At 38.1% G+C, this 19791-nt stretch overlaps 1 protein-coding gene across 4 annotated transcripts in view; it reads right to left on the bottom strand.

Moving 5' to 3' along the window:
• The window catches only part of LOC124169236 (protein Tob1), a 254122-nt gene that overhangs the window by 23801 nt on the left and 210530 nt on the right, over window positions 1–19791 (bottom strand). Inside the window, exon 1 of one of the 4 annotated variants that reach the window (XM_046547779.1) lies at window positions 13726–13825. The exons of 2 other annotated variants lie outside the window; for them this stretch is intronic. The gene's annotated coding sequence lies outside the window, so the exon portion shown is untranslated. One more of the 4 variants, XM_046547783.1, reaches the window with a different exon arrangement.

Raw genomic sequence — 19791 nt, 5'->3', positions numbered from 1 at the left:
ACAGAGATAGTATGCGCACGAGATTCACAAACTTGAAAACTTTTTGACCAATATAATCGATAATGGTTATAAAACTGTGTGAGTGGCTAACATTTGATGATAATTTTTGTGCAAAGAGAACTAGAGTAAAAATATGAAATACTATTACTCCATTCAACCTCATTGTTAATAAATTTACTACAGAATTGATATAGAAATCACTAAAACCAAATTTCATTTGCTCAAAAAAATACATTTTTATAGTTTATCAGAGTTGGAAATATGTAAAAACTCTCTACCACCATCACCACAATGCCAATTCCGACAAGAGCCAATATGTTACGTGATTCAAAGCATATATTTTTCATAACTTCCCCTACATATGCCACTGCTAATAAAATTGTGTTATTAGGCGTCAAAATTGCGCTTAAGGCTCTACGTGGCGATCCGGGGCGATGTCACGACAATTTTCACGTAAAAAATGCGATTACAGTAAAATCCGGTTAACACGCAGATCTTTACGCGGATCACGCGGATTTGCCGGCCTCGGTGGCGGGGGGGGGGGAGGGGGGGGTAACGTATTCGCCTGTCAAACCTAAGGTCGCGGGTTCTAGTCCCGTCTGGGTAGGTTGCCCCTATTCAGGGCGTGGGTGTATGTGAATGCCATTCGTTGTTGAATGTTGTAAACTCCCTGTTGTAAAGGCTTGTGTGCCGTTTACACGGAAGTGAAAATAAATAAACCTCAGTGGAAAGTTATACCTGCATTAAGGACATTATGGTAACCATTTGGGAAACAAGGATAAAAAATTTAAAGCTAAATTTAGCCACAAATTATTTTTTATTATATCATTTCAATATGTAATTTTGTAGTTCACGTTATCATCTGTGATCTATTTCAACGGGGGCTATGAAAATAGTCTGCAATTCCCTTTTGGCGTAGAAGTTGATTTCGCCATTTTTTAATGTCGCCAAGAAAGTCAGCCCAACGTAACAATCACAGTCATAGTGCAAACCTATGGTCGCCAGAAGCATATGGTACGTTATCTACACATACCGGATTCAATACAAGTCGGCTAAAATAATATCTCACTGTAAATTCCACAAAACGCTGTAATAAGCCATTTGGAACAATTTCTCCCACCAATATGACCACATTCTACAATAGCATTCTACAATAACGTGCTCAATCGCACAATTTAAAGGAGAAATTGAAATAAACTTCTTCCTACCCTTATATTGGCATCGCTATGAGAACCTATTATAAATTCGTATTCCCCAATACGATTTCAACGTTATTTACATTGGCAAGCCAAAATGTTTCATGAAATGGGTAGAAAGCTCAATTGGCTAGACAAATTTCTTATTTCACAACGTTTTTATAAAGTTTGTTGTATGAGATCTAGTCCATGTCAAATCTTGCAACTAAATTTTAACCCACTTTCCGAATAACTATCGAGCTAAAATTTCGAGGGTAACTCAGAACCAGATGTCAATGCAATGTTATAACAATTTCATTATGATTAGAACTGTAAGTCAATTTTTATTAAGAATTTAAAATTAAATGTGGAGATAAGTTCAAAAAATGGCCACCAAAATCCGACGGTGGCGCTACGATCATTTAAAGGAAGGAGAAAATCATAACAACAATTTTGTTTTCATCAAAGTTTAGTCAAAAACAGTCGCGAGGAAAACCTTTTTATTAATAAATAGTAATTGTGTATTTTCTCTTTGAACCAGTTTTATAATGTCTGGTTTGCGCTAACTGGCGGTGGATGAAGGATATGGTTAACTAGAAGTCTGATCTTAAACAGAGTATGACTTCGTGGAACATGGCGTGACCCGCGGTATATCCAAAATCGCGGTTTAATGGAACGCGATATAAGCAGCTTTTACTTCCAGTCGGCCATGCCATCGGAGGAGTGCAATTTCGTCATTACATAACAGATGGCGTAGCAGGCGGCGTGTTCCTCTTGTATAGCTGTTTATCGCTCTTCTCGTGCTCTGTCGTGAACAGTTTTAAAGCTTAGGAGTCGCATAAGCAAGGGTAGATTGGAGGGTTTTGGGCTACTGTGTTAAAAAAAATAAGAGTTTAAAAATATGAGAAAAGGAAGGATTGAAAAAGTCTGGATTTGGTTGGAATAGGCTCGGAGTAAGGTAGGGCTAAACGGAGCAGGAAGATTTTGGGGCTAAGTGTTCGTTAAAATTTGCAGCGTACACCAGTTATCACGAATTACTTGCGAACTCATAGCCGAAAATGCCCGGGATGTTGTCCATCCACCTACATACTACTTAACTACAACATTTACAATGTATATTTGCAATCAGTATTCACCAATCTAAAATACTTTCGGTATATATGCGCATTTTAGTATTGCTTTGCTTTATATTCAACCCAGTATAGGTCCTAAAAATTTCCCTGAGTAATGGACCGGATCGCTGCGACAGATTTAAAGGAAACATTGTATAAAGCTTTTTCCTAATCTTACACTAGCATCGCCATGAGAACCCAATAAAAATTCGGACTCTCCAAAACAATTTCTTCGTAATTTAGAGTAGAAAACTCAGTTTCACGTCATCAGTAGAACACCCAATTGGTTTGACAAATTTCTCATCGAGTTTCGAGATAAATGAATTGGACCGTATTTCTACTGTTTTATTTATAAAACAAAATCTAGTTGAATTTGGTACTATGAGATGACTCGTTCCTTTGCTTTCCGCAAATAGGCAGAAATAATCAGCAGTTCATTTAGATCGTATCTCAAATAGGAGTTTTACTACGCAACGTTAACATCAAAGAAAGTGTCAGCTAGAAACAACGCAGATATTAGATATCCCTAGTAAAAATTCCAGCTATAAATTGGACACCTCTCGTAGAATCTAGCTGTATCTCCAAAAATATTGTTCAAAACGCGATTCATGAACTGAGGAAGCCATTTGATTGTGGAACATTGTGTGGATACTGCTAAATATTCTAGCCGGAATTTGTGCTAGGAATACAAAAAGGTTTACTACAGAACACGTCGTGAGCAAATAAATTAACTGAAAGGACAGGGATTGTATGGCTTCCTAGAAGGACTATTAGCCGTCATTTTGAGGAGTAGTAAAAACTTTAATTTTTTCTTAGTTTATGCTAAAATAAATCGATTCCATCACTAAATATACAATTTTCCTTTATTTATCGATACAAACTAGTAATTTTTTACAAATCATTTTATAATAAAGATTTAAAATGAACAGCGTAAAATGAAAAACAACAACAACAATCACATTGCCTCTCAGTATATGGCAGATATGCTGCTTATTTCTATTCAAAATGTAATAAGGAATGTTGAACGCATAAATGCGCTGACTAAACAATCAAAATGGCCAGACGTTATAGAGCGCGTTGATTTCCCGTATAAAACGCGCGTTACCATCGCAAAAACTGGAAACGCATAACCCGTCATTTTGACGGTGTTGGTTTTTCAATTTAGACAGATGGAATAACTCCATTTCTATGCGAAAAAAAATATATTGTAACGGAATACGTAGCATAAAAAATAAATAAGATTCAGAAAAAATGAAGACGACAGAAAGAATTATAGACTATGTATAGATTAAGTAATAAGAGGTTATCCGTTAAAACGACGCGTCTGGTCCTTCTAGTGTTAATGAAGTTTTTGGTTTGGCTGCGAAATCTCCTTTAACGAAGGAAACCCATTGCGCCGTGGAAACCTCGACTTAAAGCTGTTGGATCGTTTCGCCATCGATTTCTCGTCGTCCTGAGCCCGCAGCACTGCTCTCCGCTCCAACGACGGCTGCTCGCATTCACTTTTTCCCCGGCCCGGATCCGGGACCCCGCCACACGACGTGCAGAAGGTGCCGTTTGATCGATACCCATAACTGGACCCTACTCTAAAGCAGCCTCCAACGAAGACACAACGGAAAATTCCATTTTCCTACATCTTCTCATCCTCATTTTAGCCTTAGTACACAATCCTTATCATCAATCACCTAAGATATTTTGAATGTATCTTGTAAGTTCCATTCGGGAAATGGTGCGTTGAAAACATTTTTCGCTCAACGTTTCACTCCTACTGGGAGCGTTTTCAAGAGAATGAGAGGAACTTTCTCGTCCCGATATTATATCTAGGATACGTTATCCCATTTTTGGCCCGATTTGATTTCCCACGGATGGCGATACCCGTTGGTCATTAGAATGGGCCAAGAACCCTTTCCTTACCCGACTCAGGTTGTAACCACCCTCCCTATTGAAAGTATTTGGCCTTTTCGCTATTATATATAAAAAATAGGCTGCGAAAATCTTCAAAAATATATCTTGAATGTAATCATGAATAACATGTCTAATTAAGGAGTTTTTCTTCGGATAGAAATAAGCAGTTAGTTTATCTCTGTTTACGCCGCAATCTCTGTTTACGAATTGGACGATATAGTTGTACTCGTACTTCGATTTCTTGAACCGGATACTCATTTTTCTCCTCTGGGAGAAGGCATTTCTCCGAATTCCAAAACGGTTCCGTCTCCTGTACAGTCGTAAGCCGGATGCATATTGCTTCGTCACCTATACAATCGAAATTGGTCACGAATATTACCAAACCAGTAACCTTAATAACACGACAATTTTTACACTTTACGGGAGCCATTCCTGCCTTCTAACATGCGTTTCAACATCTCATCTTCTGTTTATATATATATACCTAAACTTAATTCTGTTCCTCCTACCTCATCATATCCTCTTTAGATATGTACTTAATACTGTACAACCATAAAAACGATTAAAATTGTGAAAATGTTGCTATTTCTAAGTTAATCAATGTTGGGAATGCCTACCACATCGCTCCACTAATGTCACTGTCCAGGGTAGGCCAAATATTCGACGCTGAAATTCTCTGATATCTATACCAAAATTTTTCGTTTTCCCTAAGGGTTTCATACAAAAGCTTGCACCATTGTATGGATGATGGTTTGAAGGTTACGGACATTAATGTAGTATTTCTCCCGAAAAAATACTAACTTGAAGGGAAATAAATTCTCAGGGAGATAAAAGAGAAAAAGCACCAAATGAGATCAACAACTGTACTTCTATGCGCTATTTTGTAAGTTGCGACAAAAAATACTAATTTTACGCTAACATGGTTGAGCTCTGAGAATAAATGCCGTCCACCAACAAAATTTTGACGCCAATTTCATGAATAAGGCGTAAGGTTTAGCTCAAACTCCTAGGAAGCGTTCATTGAAAGTATTTGAAAAAAATGTTGTTCTTGGATAATGTGCACTAAAGACTATATATATATTATATATATCAAGCTATGTTGCAATTGGTTTTTTCCGTTTGAGAAGGTTATGCAGTGAAACCAAGCAAAATTCCTCAAAGTAAAGACGTCAAAATTTGTCCTTGAAATGACCTGTAGCGATTATCACTAAAATTGTGCTTTCCGCGGTATAATTTTTACATTTAGATAACGAAACTGCACTTTAAAAAAACAAAAAAACTTCCCTACGATAACATTTATCACGACTTAGCCTCGATGTTGTTTCGTTGCGAAGCAAAACCTGGTCGTAGTAAACTCTACCACGCTGGACGTTACTCATTTGTTTCTAAGTAGCACTGTTTTGTTTTCACTAGTTCACTAGTATACCTCGGATAGTTTTAAATGGAATTTAAAAATACATAAAGGCTCAAACTGATGTGAGTTGCGCCATACAAAGAGTCAGCATAAAATAAAACCTATGCTCATCAAAATAGTGCTGTCTGGGTTATTAGCAACTTAATGCAGTAGTTCATGCTGTAAAAATGCCAATACACAGATAATGATCTTTTTTGACACGCTCGTTAAACGCTTGGAAAGCTCCAATCACGGTTACGTTAGGCTAAATAAACAGTAACTGTAGACCATGGCTGTCAAGTCACGTCAAAAAATTTCATAAACGCAACGCAGAAAACCTCAATCTTACTCGTGAAAATTAAATTCCAAAGAATATAAATAGAAACTAATTCGAGGATATTTGGCTTAGAGGATGAAATCACCGGATCGATTGGACTCGAGACTAGATGTTCTATTATTTTATAAAAAAAATACTTCATATTTTTGAAATCTAAATCGAGGGCTTCTTTAACGAAGCAAAAAAGTATAATCAGTTAAAAAAAATGCTTGTTAGACGACAGAAAGTATTATTCAGATAAGGAATCGGTTTAAGGTTTGGATCCATAAGGGACGAAAAGGCCACACAAAAGATTTTAGCAACAAAATTAAGACAAGAGAGCATTTACGCTAATATAGGTGATTCATCGATTTCTGGAAGTAGCTACTTTTTCCGCAAGGCAAATGTTTGCTAACTTATAGGTAGCAGCATCACTTTTTGAACAGCATTTGGTATTCTTTTCACCATCATCACTGTTCAAATATTCTAAGATTGGTTTGACGCAGCTCTCCACTCAATTCTCCTATCAGCTAATCTTTTCACACTGACGTATTTCTTCTCTTTCACATCTTTCTTTACCTGTTCCATATATCTTGTTCGAGGTCTTTCTTTTCCGTTCTTGCCATCCACTAGTCAATCGACGATTGTCTTCATCAGACCATAATGTCTAAAGATGTGGCCTACAAGGTTGTTTCGTCTTCTTATTACAGTTCTTTTTAGACTTATCTTATCTCCTACTCTTCTTAGGACTTCCTCATTGCTAACTCGGTCGATCCATTTGATCCTCATCATTCTACTGTAGCACCACATTACGAAAGCCTCTATCCTTGCTTTATCCGCTGCTGTCATTCTTTTAGTATGATTATCAAAAATTTTTATATAAAGCTATAAATTTGCGAATCAGAAAAAGTATTTCTGCGACACGACTTAAAACATTTAAGAAAGGGCATAGATATCACCTTTGTTGCAGTCGTTTCCCTATTTTCCAATTTTATTTGAAAAGAAAAGAAAAGCCTAACAAAAACATACTGAATTGCGAAACTTTTCAGGCATATCTATTTTTTGAAAAATCTTTGGAACTAAAAAAGCCTACAGCAGTCTGAACATCTAAATTAAAAATATGTTGCAGCGAAATATTTAGTAATAGAAACCTCAAAAGCAAGTAATAAAGAAATATAATGAACAGCGAAAATTATAATTAAAATGAATGACTTTACTTCAAACCCGCACTAATTCCTTAAATAATAGAGACACGATTAAAACATACCTCAAAATTGACAAACTTCATTCGTACCACTCGTGACGCTTTTCAACCACATCACTTTGGCAATTGCTGGTACTGTAAAGCCTTGTTCGCAAAAAATTAACTTGACTTAACTTAAACGTAACTATAGAGTTAAAAACTCGAAAAGAGCGTCACAAGAATTTTTAATGGCGTAACTAGAACTTAGGCTATTTGAACATACCTCAAATTACTGTTATATAAGCCAGTATATAAAGCGTGATAACTATGTATATCGAAGGACATAAAAGTTCCCAAGTAGTCGAAAATCGATTTAAAGATTCATGACCAGTCTCAGCTGTATTTGGAAGAATATTTTAGTAATTCATTTCGCTCATTTAAAGTCAAGTTACGTCAAGTTAAACTGCATTGAAGAATATTTTAGTAATTCATCTCGCTCATTTAAAGTCAAGTTACGCCAAGTTAAATTGCATTGAAATTAAAGGAGCTGAACACCCAAGTCCAAATTTTCTGCGGCAGGTGGAACGTAGCTACGGATGTCTAGATACTAGGCAAAATGAGTGTGACCCACTAATTTCACCTGATGCCTTGATATCTCGAGTTATCGCCGCACGAACCCATATTATGACAAAAACACATGATACGTAATCGAGAGATACCGGCTTCAATACAACTCCGCTGAAACGATATCTCATGGTGAATTCCACTTAACTCTGTAATTAGCAATTTGGAACTGTTTATTTTAAGGATGCGACCAACTAAAAGCATCCTCCGATATCGTAGTAATTTGCACGATTCTTCGTAAGTTACTTCATGATCTCTAATGAAGCACATGGGATCATAATATAATGACAAAAATTGATGCCAGAAAAGAAGTGGACACAAAAATTTACAATATGCATCCTACTGCCTGAGTTTCTAAGTTTTTGTGTCAATGATTCTAATTACGATCCTACGAAACATTTTTTTAAATTGTATGATTTTTATCATCAGGTCAAATCTGCCGTGCAAATATCAAGTTAGAATGATCTCAACAAAATAACGACTGGTACTATCGGATAAGAGACAAATACTAAGAAAAAACGGCTACATGAAAAAAATGTCCATTAAATTTGACTCGGATACTTATCTGTAAATGAGGAAACATCTCCATCAATGAAAGAGAGGAAATAAATCTTATCTATCAAATCACTCAAACACGTCATATTTTGCACACAACAATGGTTGCATTCAATTGCCCTAGCCATACGCCAATAAGGTGACTACTGGTGTAACGCAAACAAGTTTATAAATAAAATTGCCTATTCAAATATTCTCTCCATTTTATATGCCTGTAGAAATTATTCCCCGTGTAATAACTTCCTATGCAAGCTTGTTAACACCGATCACACAAATAGACAAGAAAATTGATTATCGTCAGTAGAAATCAAAATATTATGCATGTTTCCTCACCAACGTAAGCTAACACTATCTGGAAACTGAGTTCAAACAAATGTTATTACAACCCGTGGACTTGAAGGCTGAAGCTAAGAAGCCAGTATAAACAAGGATATCACGTTTCCCGTCCTTTCCCGCGAAATCTTCATGTCTGATTTCCTTGCTGATATAATATGATTGAATAACTCGTCGATTCGAGTTACTGTGGTCAAGTAAGTAAGTAATTTCAGCGTTCTTATTGTACCATATGGAGTAAAACTATTAAATGAAAACATAACCTTGCGTAAAGGTCACTCACAAGGCTACTGCAGTATTATTTTGTTTAGCTGTTTATAGCGCGGTTATGAACTGAGATTTCCAAATCCGAACAGATAAAAATGGAGATAATTTTCGTATCGCAATAAGAGCATGCACACGCATACATGATGGAGTTTGATCTCAAATCTGTTGCATTCAAAATGGGACGAAAAGATACTGGAGGCATTAGAGAAGTAGGCTAAATGGACGGAGAGGAAAAGGAAAGAGGAAGTGGAAAGATATGGTGGGTGACGAAAGGAAACTTCTAGAGGAGATTCGGAGGAGACAGAAGGTTTGGCTAGAGCGAGCACTAAGCGGGGAGCGGATGTTAAAAACCATGTTAGAGGGTGAAGCTGTTACGTAAGCAAGAAAAAGGGAGGAAGAGAATAGAATTTTTAGATAGAATGGAAATGATTATGTTCTATTGTGAACTAAAGAGGGATGTTCGAACTGGAATGTGGACGAACCTGGGTGATTAGTAAAATACTACATGTAAACCTACCTTAGCAGAAAGAATACCTCAAGCAATTATAGATCACGTAATACAAATTACCGTCGGCAGTGCATTACCTTGGGCATCATGATATTTATGTTGAACATTGCAATGATATTATTTCATCCCTTCCACATACTAACCGTAGTCCCTTGCCCTTCTTCCTTTCCATAGTTGAAGGGCAAGGGACGGCCTCGAGTGAGCTACATAGGACAGAATGTAAAAGGTGTGTAAAGGATGTAAAAGACAACGAATACGTCGCCATGAAAATACTGGCGGATAGGAGAGAGAAATGGAGAGCTGCGTCAAATAAATCTTTGGATTGTTAACTACTGATGATGATAATTATTTCATCAAAAGATTATTCCAATAACATTTCGAAGGACGAGTGAAGAAGTTATGACAGACGCTACCTGACTCCTGACTCAATTAACGACTGCAACGATCGCAGAGAGAGGAGCTTATCTTACACAGTAAACGTTGTGCATGTAACCATCCTCCACAAATTCTTTCGCCTGCGTTCTACGACGCTCAAGGCTGGTTCTCTGACACAACCAACCACAGCCCGCAATTGGACCCTCTGATCGGTAAAATATCATCCAGTGAATTTCACAGGGATCGCACGAAAGAATTCCACCTATTTAAGCACATAACTTTGCCTAAGTTCGCACGAGATGATTTTTTCAGCCGAATAAGTGGGCTGACATGGTAAATAATCCAAAAAAGGTAAAAAATATCAATTACAAATATTCATACCACAAATGGTAAATATTTCCAGACCTATAAAAATCTTTTATAATTATAGAAACAATCAGCGAAATCCCACACTTAATCCTTTATAGTGACAAAAACTAGCTGAAAATTGGAAAGGTAGAATTTACTTTCCGTTGAAATTATTGGTTGTTATTGCGATTTTGGCTGCCGTACATTCTCACAAGTATACGCCTGCAATTTAATTGAACGAAAAATTCAACCAAAGTACTGAATTGGATATATATTGAAATTACTTTGAAACTTTGCAACGAGGTAATAATTCACCCAGTTAGGGTTACCTGAAAAGATATCGCAAATTCGCACCCGCGGCTGTTTTGTTTTCAGGTCATAAAAAACCATCATTTTCAATCAACTAACATAGGAAACTGACATTATCACTAAACTAGGTGCATATGCTAATGCAAAAAATGGGCAATAAATGAATGAGTAGTTTTTGAAGTTCTAGTGACACCAGCTGGAGAACAATGTTATGAAAGCAATGACAGAACCTCCGGATTAGTATGAGGAAGCTAAAGCAAAATGAAAACAACTCACGTAAAAAATGAAGAAATAATTTTGGGATTTACAACAATACTTGCCCTTAACATAACGGCAGTCATAAAATCATACTTTTCTCAATACAATCGAGAGTTTTAGCGAGGAAAACAACAAAACACTTAGTCTCAAAAACCTTGAAGCATGAACCTTAATTATTGTAATCCTCAGCGTATCTATTTCGTCTCGCAACTCTTGGTTACACTCTCTATTTTAAGTTACCGATTCAACTGACAAAAATACTGGCTATTTCAAACACGATCACATTTAAAGGTCTGTTATTGAGTATCGAATATTGAAGACGATGTTATTTCAAAGTAAACAACTCTAAGTAGGAGTACCTGAGTCGGACTGAGTGCTTGAATACTGAAAAAGGGGGACTGGGTTCGATACTGGGGAAAGTTATTCGGGCCACTCCCATCCAAAACCCTGAAGTCACGATTCCAGATCTGCGCAGCAAACCGCAGGTAGCTCCGGGGTGAATGTTTGATCTTAAATTTCACTCGCCAAAAACCTAGTGCAGCGTTAGCTTTCTGTTATTTTGAGGACACTACGGTAATTCGACCCCTTAAGGGCAAGCATGATGAAAGGAGTAGGGAAACTGACATCTAATATATCCTGCTAGCAACGAAAGTCACCCTACAGATCGCAGCTTAATATCCTATTGAACGGACGAAGTGCTGAACTTGAAACAATCCTCAAGTAATACCCAAGATCTGAATTCTTCCGAAAAATATCGCTCACAGTTGGAAGTTGCAGCCTGAACCCTCCAGATGGGGAGTCAATACTCTAATCACCACAAAAAACGATAACTGGACTAAACCATCCTTTTGGATCGGGTTGGTGCGGTAGCTATTGTTGACCTCCCACACCAGGTGCCCGAGTTCCAACGCTGGTGATAAAGAAAATGTTTCAGTTACACTACGTACACTAATTGATAATGTTTGTGGCCGCTCCAAGATCAAAATACCGTCCATCGTATGGGACGTTCAACCGTTTTGCTATTGGCACCTTTTGTTGAAAGCAAGATGATACCGAACTGAGTTTCTCACCACCCTTTCCAACAACTCCTTCCTCAACGGAACAAATTACCTCAGCTGTCGGTCGCCGCTCCAAATCAATGAATAGGTGTCTGAAAAGGTGAAGGTAGAGCTGACCTCAGTTAAAGCCTGAACACAATCCTCTAATTTCTTCGTTTATAAAATAGCGACAATTTCACTCAGCTCTATGTTTCGCCTTTTTATGAAAAAACAATCCTGGAATCCAAATAAAATTTCAAGATATCGTAATAATTCACTGCGAAAATCAAGGAGAAAATTATTCAGATTTTCCGCTGGCATGTACAAAGGAAATCTAATGTCAACGCTGGCTTCCCAAAAACAAAAAGCGGCCAGGGGACCACTGCTTAACGTCCCATCCGACGGACGGAGTGCTGTACTTGAAGTACCCTTCACACAGCAGGCAAACGGGGATCGGCTGAAAATTCTCCGATTCGAGCACAGCCCCATGGGAAACCGACACTAGCAACCACAGCTACCTCTACGATCAATGATCAATCGCTCTATTCAATAGAACAATGAACATATCGCCACCAACTCCATTTTCACGTCGAAACACTTGCTGTACCAGAGTTGACAAAACACTGATCGAGAACCTCAAAAATAGCTTCGACTATTCAAGGACGCCTTAAACGATTTAAAATTTACTATAATAAATAAAGCACAGACCACTGACTCGGTTATTCGAACCGAAGTTTAGTATGGATTCATAAGGGTAGAGCTCGCCCCAGAGTAAGCCACCGGCGCGTGAATTTCACACATTCAGGTTACGGGGGCCAGTTCCCTTGGCTGGGTCGCCTCGGTATTCGAGGATATTTTTCATTTAGTTGCTCAAGGGCTATACCCGGGATTTGAACCAGGGACTATGCGATCAGTAGCCAAACGAACAACTCACTATGTTGCCAAACCCCATAAACTTTCAATTTCAGCTTAATGCAGGCTATTTAAAAATAATTTCAGCGCTTTTGAGATTCGTAGCATTTAAACCATTTCACTTACATCTATACAAAATATGTCTCGATACAGAACTAGTCGAACAGTTTTTGTTTTGCCTTCAAGATCTCAATATGATTACAATCTGTCATAGGCACGTATCTACTAAACAGATACCCACTTAGATATATAGTCGACCCACCGGACCACCAAGCTCTTTTATAAATACATACGTACAGCGGCAAAATTTGAATGATTTTCCACTTCTGACCTAAGATGCTGAATGGATCGCCGACGAAATCGTCGTAATGAGACAATAATACGAACGCGGTTAACAGCCGGGAAAATATGAAGAATAATATAGCCACTGGATCAACACGCTCCCTTATAAATAAATACGTACACCCGCTAAATTTGAATGGATTTCCATCCTGACCCGAAGATGCAGTTTGATCGCCGGCGAAACCGTCTTCCCAGACAAGAAAACCAACGTGGTTAACTCCCGGAAAACGTGAAGAATAATATACCATCTGGACTAACACGCTCCCTTTTACATCCGTTTAACGGCAAAATTTCAATGATTTTCACTCCTAACCTGAAGATGCTGCAATGATCGCCGGCGAAACCGTCGTCTTCATAAAAAACTAACGCGATTGACACCCGAAAAACGTGAAGAATAATACACCCATTCATCAACACGCTCTCTAATGCATAAATACGAACAGCGGAAATGTTTAATGATTTTTCACTCCTGACCTAAAAGATGTATGGATCGCGAAACCGTCGTCTTCCGACGAGGTTAACACCCGGGAAACGTGTAGAATAGTACACCAATTGGTCAACACGCTCTCTTATACTTAAATACGTACAGCGGCAAAATTTGAATGATTTTCCACTCCTGACCTGTAGATGATGCATGGATCGCAGGAGAAACCGTCGTCTTCAGACATGTAAACCAACGCGGTTAACACCCGAAAAACGTGAGGACACTTGCTTCCGAGCGTAAACGCTTCGCACAGGTAGGAAAGTTCCAATCAATCACACGGTCTCTTTACCTCCGGTTCCCATGGTATCCGAGGCTTAGGAGTTGGACGACTTTCACGGACTGGGTCCGACGCAAAGACCTCTTCGGCCACCGCAGCGAAGTGCACAGCACCGCGGTCGTCGCTCGAATGTGGCCCTGGGCGAGGCAGCGGCTTTGAGGGCGTTCGGAGGGGAGGGTAGGGGAGTGGGATGGGTTTGGAGGGGAAGGGGGAGAGGGGAGGAGGAGATAGAGAAGTAGGAGAAAGGGAAGTAAGGCCACAGAGCTGTGTATCAAGCGGTGGGTTATCTCACATTCAGAAATGTGAATAAGAGACAGTCGTACCAAAGCTCCCCAATCGAAAATGGCCATTATTTTTAAGTAATCTAGTAAAATGAATTGGATTACCTATGACGATTACTTTAGCATTAATTTTTAATGATAACGATTTATTTTTAACGAATTTTAATTTTAATTTGTAATTTATTCCTTACGGTGAAAGAGGAAGCGTTGCTTTCGTTGTAATCGTACCTAGCTCGAAATCGACGATTACTTTACTGTTATCACTGATTTACCCACCTCGGCCTAAAGATAACTTCAAGTACCTGAGTACCATAATTTGCTTGTTTATGTTCAGTAACTCTTATGTTGAAGCCTACTTACGATGGGCACAAATATGACACACATTTTGTTGATACAGCAATTATAATTGCACGTATCACAAGTGAAATAGCAACTTAAGCTATCTCAATTACTCAAATCCTCCACATTTTTACTCAATATTCGACAGTTTCCACGTGGTCTATAGAGTGGAAAATCTCACAGGAAGGAATTATAAATGCAAATATAATGACCGAGTTCTTTTTAAAATCGCTCATTTCTACTCGTAATTGACTATTTTTTGGACAAAGTAACTGTGACTGAGTCCAGTTACTATTTTCCAGTAGTTTTACCAACAATGAAAAAGACTATTGCCAAAATAAAGATTCAGGTATTAAAAACAAAAAAATCCACAGAGGAAAAAAATCATTCGATCGAGAAAAAATCATTCGTCAAGACCGAACACTCTTATGTGTTCAAAGTCCGGGTCAGCTCTCGAGCTGCGGCGCTGTGCTCACGATTTGGATTGCTTGTTGCATAATATGCTAAGCAGTCCATTCCACCTTGTCAGGTAGTGTCCACAAATATCTACAGGAAGGAATGATGCCTCGGTAGCTTAACTCGCTAAAGCACTCGACCGGATATCGGAAAATCCGGAAAATCGAGTCCAAATCCCGGTCAAGGCGAAGGATTTTTCGCATAATTTGTGCATTGCGGGTGACTCCCGTAAGGTTATCACCGTGGATATCCCGGTGCAGTATTATTATTTTTTGATTTTGGTAGCTTGATTTCAATTCTATTGTTTTTTCTGTAAAGCATCTTTGATGTTTCATTATTTATGCATCAAAAGTTTATCTGGAAGACATATTTTGTTATTCAGTTATATACACAGTATTACTATTGTTTTCTGAAGGTGATAACACCAAGTTGGTATCACACAAGGCTCCAAAATTGGTTTTCTATTTATGGTATTTTCAAATGTTGGGAATATTTAATGAACAAAAGATATATGATCATTATTATTAGTATTATTATTTATAAAGAGGGAAGTAAAGAAATTATTACAGGAAATTATAGATCTGTGAAGAAAAAAATATGACTTGGGCGGTGAATTGATCTGACGTCAATCCTTTCGAAAATATTCACGTCCGATGATTAGATATTCTTAGTTTTTCTCTAATATGATAATGTCTGTTTAATATTTAAATGCAACAGTTTTTACGTTTTGATACGAAACTGAGGCTTGATGAAGTTGAATTTCAGTTTAGGGTGGTTGATATCTTGATCGAATTTTAGAAGAGAGCATTTTGATGAAATTGGGGATAGTTGTTCTGCAATGCCTCAAAAAAGGAGGACATAAATGTTTGAAATTGAATTAAATCCGAATATTTAAGCGTGGTGGAGTGTAACTTTGCCATATTGAAAAATATACTTGCAATTTTATACGATTATAACATTTATTACGACCAAGATTTAAATGCTACTAAATTATTTTCACCATGAAAATGATGTTGTAATATTGAAAGTTGCAATTTTCCACGATTATAAAATTTATTACGACCTAGGCTTCTATATTACGACATCATCTTCAAGGTAATATTAGTAGTAACATTGAAAGTTAGGTAGTAAAAAATTTTAATGATGGTGGATAATTACACGTATTATTTATTTCAGCATAATTTTGGAACTGAAATTAAAAGCCAACACATGGCATGCACCTAACTGAATTATGCGATTAAAAAGGTACATTTCAAGCAATAGATAGATATATCACCAGTATCCTCGGGGGTCACCACCAAGGACTCATCCCTTTCTGTTAGTCTCTGCTGATTGAAGGACGGCCCTCGGAGAAAAATCTTTATTGATCCTCATCATCCCTGACCCATTATCCTTTCCTTTATCTTTTCTTCATTTATTCTTGCCCTCAAGAGAATTCCAACGGAGAAGTTACATCCGCATTGCTCCTCGCAACTTTTTTATTTTAAAGAGTCTCAAGGCCGCAGCGAGAAAGGATCTTTCTTTCACGCTCAGATATACTTCCTAGGCCTTCGCATACACCACTACTCTCACGGAAAATTTTCCGCAAACCTTCTCTCAAATGACATTCCCACGCGAACTCATAGAACTACGGGTTGGGTCAGCACTTTTAATTGACCCCACGTGCTGAATTTCTTAAGTTATCCTCGCGTTACAAATTCATCTTACCTCGGGCGATAATTATAATTATCAGACAGAAATGGGCTCGTTTAACAATCCTTTTTAAATTACACGGTCACCGGCGTGTAGCGATTAAAAATTTCCCTGTCATTTCCAGATTTTTCCGGGAAATTGCGTGTTCCCTTCTAGTCCTAAACATTAGAATTTTTGGGGTGAATATTACTTGGGTCGCAGAATTACTAACCTCCGGAATACGTATCTACCAAGCCACAATGACGCTGCCTCTAACATCTTGAATTGAATGAAACTTAAGCCTGAATCACACGATCATTTGTTCCATCCCTCTTAGTGATCATTGGATCGATCGCTTTTCGGGACCGGAAAAGTGATCCCTCGAGGGATCATTTTTCTGAATCACACGGTCCCTCCCGCCGTCATTCTCGCATCATTTTCGATACCACAGCTCTATGTCTTTACCTATATCGTTCCCACGATTGTCAAACGTTGCGCTGCAATTGCTCCATACGGGAATGCGTTCTGATTAGCTAATATGGGGTGTTAGAGACGGTTTTAGCGACGGACAAAGCGACCACACGAGAGATGAAAAAAGTGATGGGAATCATCATCATTGGAGTGAACGCGAAAAACAACTGCGCGCTGCGATCATGTCCGAGTGATCACTCGAAAATTACGAAAAAAAATGATCGTGTCATTCAGGCTTTATCCTAATTCACTGAGGTTTAAGTACAAGTTATCCTAATTCACTGAGGTCCACAATAACACTTATATAACACAATATTGTGTAGATGTAAATGTAGATGAACACTATTTAAAGATTGGATGATTGTTCTTGGCACTCAAATGCATAGCCGTAGTGAACCATTCGCTAATCGTACTCTAGTCATGTGACACAATACCACGTTACCATACGTTAGGACCAATTTAGTGGCGTCATCCCGCCCTTAAATAAATCTTACTCTATAAGTATGAGCCGGAAGCTACGACGGAAGAGAGAAATTTTTCCGGGACACTCGACGGGTTTTCGGGAATTTTTCCATGAGACCGACATTTCCTGAGTATTCCAGGTTTTCCCGATTGTTCGGTTAGCTAACACCCTGATTTATGAGAAATATATGACTCCAGTCCAGTTTTACAGTCGGCTCCAGAAAATTATGAGATCTCCTCAAAATATCTAGTATATATACGTGATATCATCAACGAAATATGATATTAGTAACAGCATTCTCTTAATTACAGCAATTGCTGCATTTATATCTCAGTTTCGGTAGTAACTCATTCTTACCAAACTTTTTTCGTTCAAAATTGTACATGAAAAGTGCAATAAGTTTGAAACGATGTAAAATTTCCTATTTTCATCGCAACACTTTCCTTTTGACGATGGAACGTTTTTTACTCCCTTGTCTACATTCCGTGAGCCTATTTCTCGGTATGGTATGGTATTTGGAGGAGAATATTGACAGCTGAGGTGATTTGCGACATGAGAGAAGGATGGAGAGAAACCCGGCGTCGGCATTAGCCTGCTTTCAACGAAAGGCGCCAAGGGGACCACGGCTTAACGTCCCATCCGACGGACGGAATGTTGCACTTGAAATGTCCTCCATACAATATTCAAGCAGAGATCGGGTAGTCTATGAAAAATTATATGCCAACGTCGGGATTTGAACACAAGCCCACGTGGCAGGAAGCCAAAACACTTGCCACCAAATCAACCCGATCCCCAGGAAAGGAAAAGGACCTTCAGAAAAACTACTTACACCTGTAAGGGCCACCAGGCAAATATAATATCTTGTGTAAGATATGGAGATATTTTTAACTTTTATGCGGCCCTCGGCAGAAATTTAATTTTTCCAATTCTGAGCATCATTTTTTTAGAATAATGCGATAAAGAATAAAAGAAAAATATTTTAAAAGTTGCAGAGAAAGCAGAAGTAAGTATAAGAGTAACTAGAAGAGTGTAAGAGCATTTTGATTTTTAGAATTTTTACACATTCACAAGCTTCCCTCCGTGATAGCAAATGCGATATTTGAAATTACTTCCATTTTTGAAGCTACCCATCACACCAAACCGATCCCCGCCAATTTATTTCCGTGATTTTTATGAATAGGGTAGCGCTACTTTTAACTCCTTAATTCGATAGGAATTTACGGAATGCTGCAGTGGTACTGTGGATTTATCCCTCGAGCCAAAAGTAACTTAATTCCGAGTGGCTGCTGCCGGCTTTCGACCTCGGGTCGATAGATGGAAACAAAATTGGCCGCGCTTGGAAGTGGACTCACTGTCTTTTTATTTTCCAATAGTCTCGCCAAGGTCATTCAGAATTCGTGCACTATCTCTAATATGAGCGTGCATCTTGATCGATATGGAACACGGCCCTTCAGCGCAATTCACATGACGTCGCTGCTTTCGAGAGAAAGAGAGACTAGCGTTGAGTAACTCCTTTTGTCCTCCGTTCAGAAAAAACGAACCAAGAATGACGACCGTGGTGAATAGAACGGTAAAGCGCCTATTTATCGGGGCACCCACAGCTCGTGGGTTTTAATTCAGAGATCAATTTTCAAGGGTGTATTTATTACGCGTATCTTCGGAACGATGAGTTAACTCATAATAATATTAACTAATATCGATAATCGTGGGTTTGTATCGGTCACAATTGAAAAATTTACCAAAAACATCAATTCTTAAGTTAAACTCGAAAAAAAACTTATTACGGCTAAAAATAACTTTTCTGATTGTAAAAAACTGATGAAAATTAAAAGAAACTGATTTTAACATTTTTAGTTCCTCTAGATTACTAGTTTTTAGGATTTTCTTCAGTCAGATGTTTTTCAGGTGAAGTAACTTTACCTTCATACTTTACCATGTTCCAACCTGTATTTTTCATACCATTTTTGGAAAAACGGATGAGTTTTCGGAGATAACCAAGAAATCGTGACAAATAGAATATCAAAGTGCACGTTTGTTTCGGGACACAGAACTCTTGGGTCTGTATCAATTCTAAAGGGTCTTTTTATTCCCGTTTCATCGGTAATATGAGTTAATATCCAAGATCGTGGCTTTGCATCAGCCATAATTTGCCAAAAAAAGAACAACTGTTAAAATTACACTTAAAAGAACTGTTCTAAACTGTTGAATTTTTTAAGTTAGATGCTTTTAATGTTAAATAACTTCAACAACATGATTTAATTAAAACCAATATTTTCAGTCTCATTTTTGAAAAAACTGATCCATGGGCGGATCTAGGGGGGACACGGTGGCACGTGCCCCCCAGGACCTAAAAGAATTTGCAAGTTTTTTAACACGGTCCCATTATCATTTTGTATT

Source organism: Ischnura elegans, chromosome 12, assembly GCF_921293095.1.
Source record: "Ischnura elegans chromosome 12, ioIscEleg1.1, whole genome shotgun sequence".
Lineage (NCBI taxonomy): Eukaryota > Metazoa > Arthropoda > Insecta > Odonata > Coenagrionidae > Ischnura > Ischnura elegans.
The sequence above is the reverse complement of the archived record's forward strand: the minus strand, read 5'-3'. Positions and strand labels throughout refer to the sequence as shown.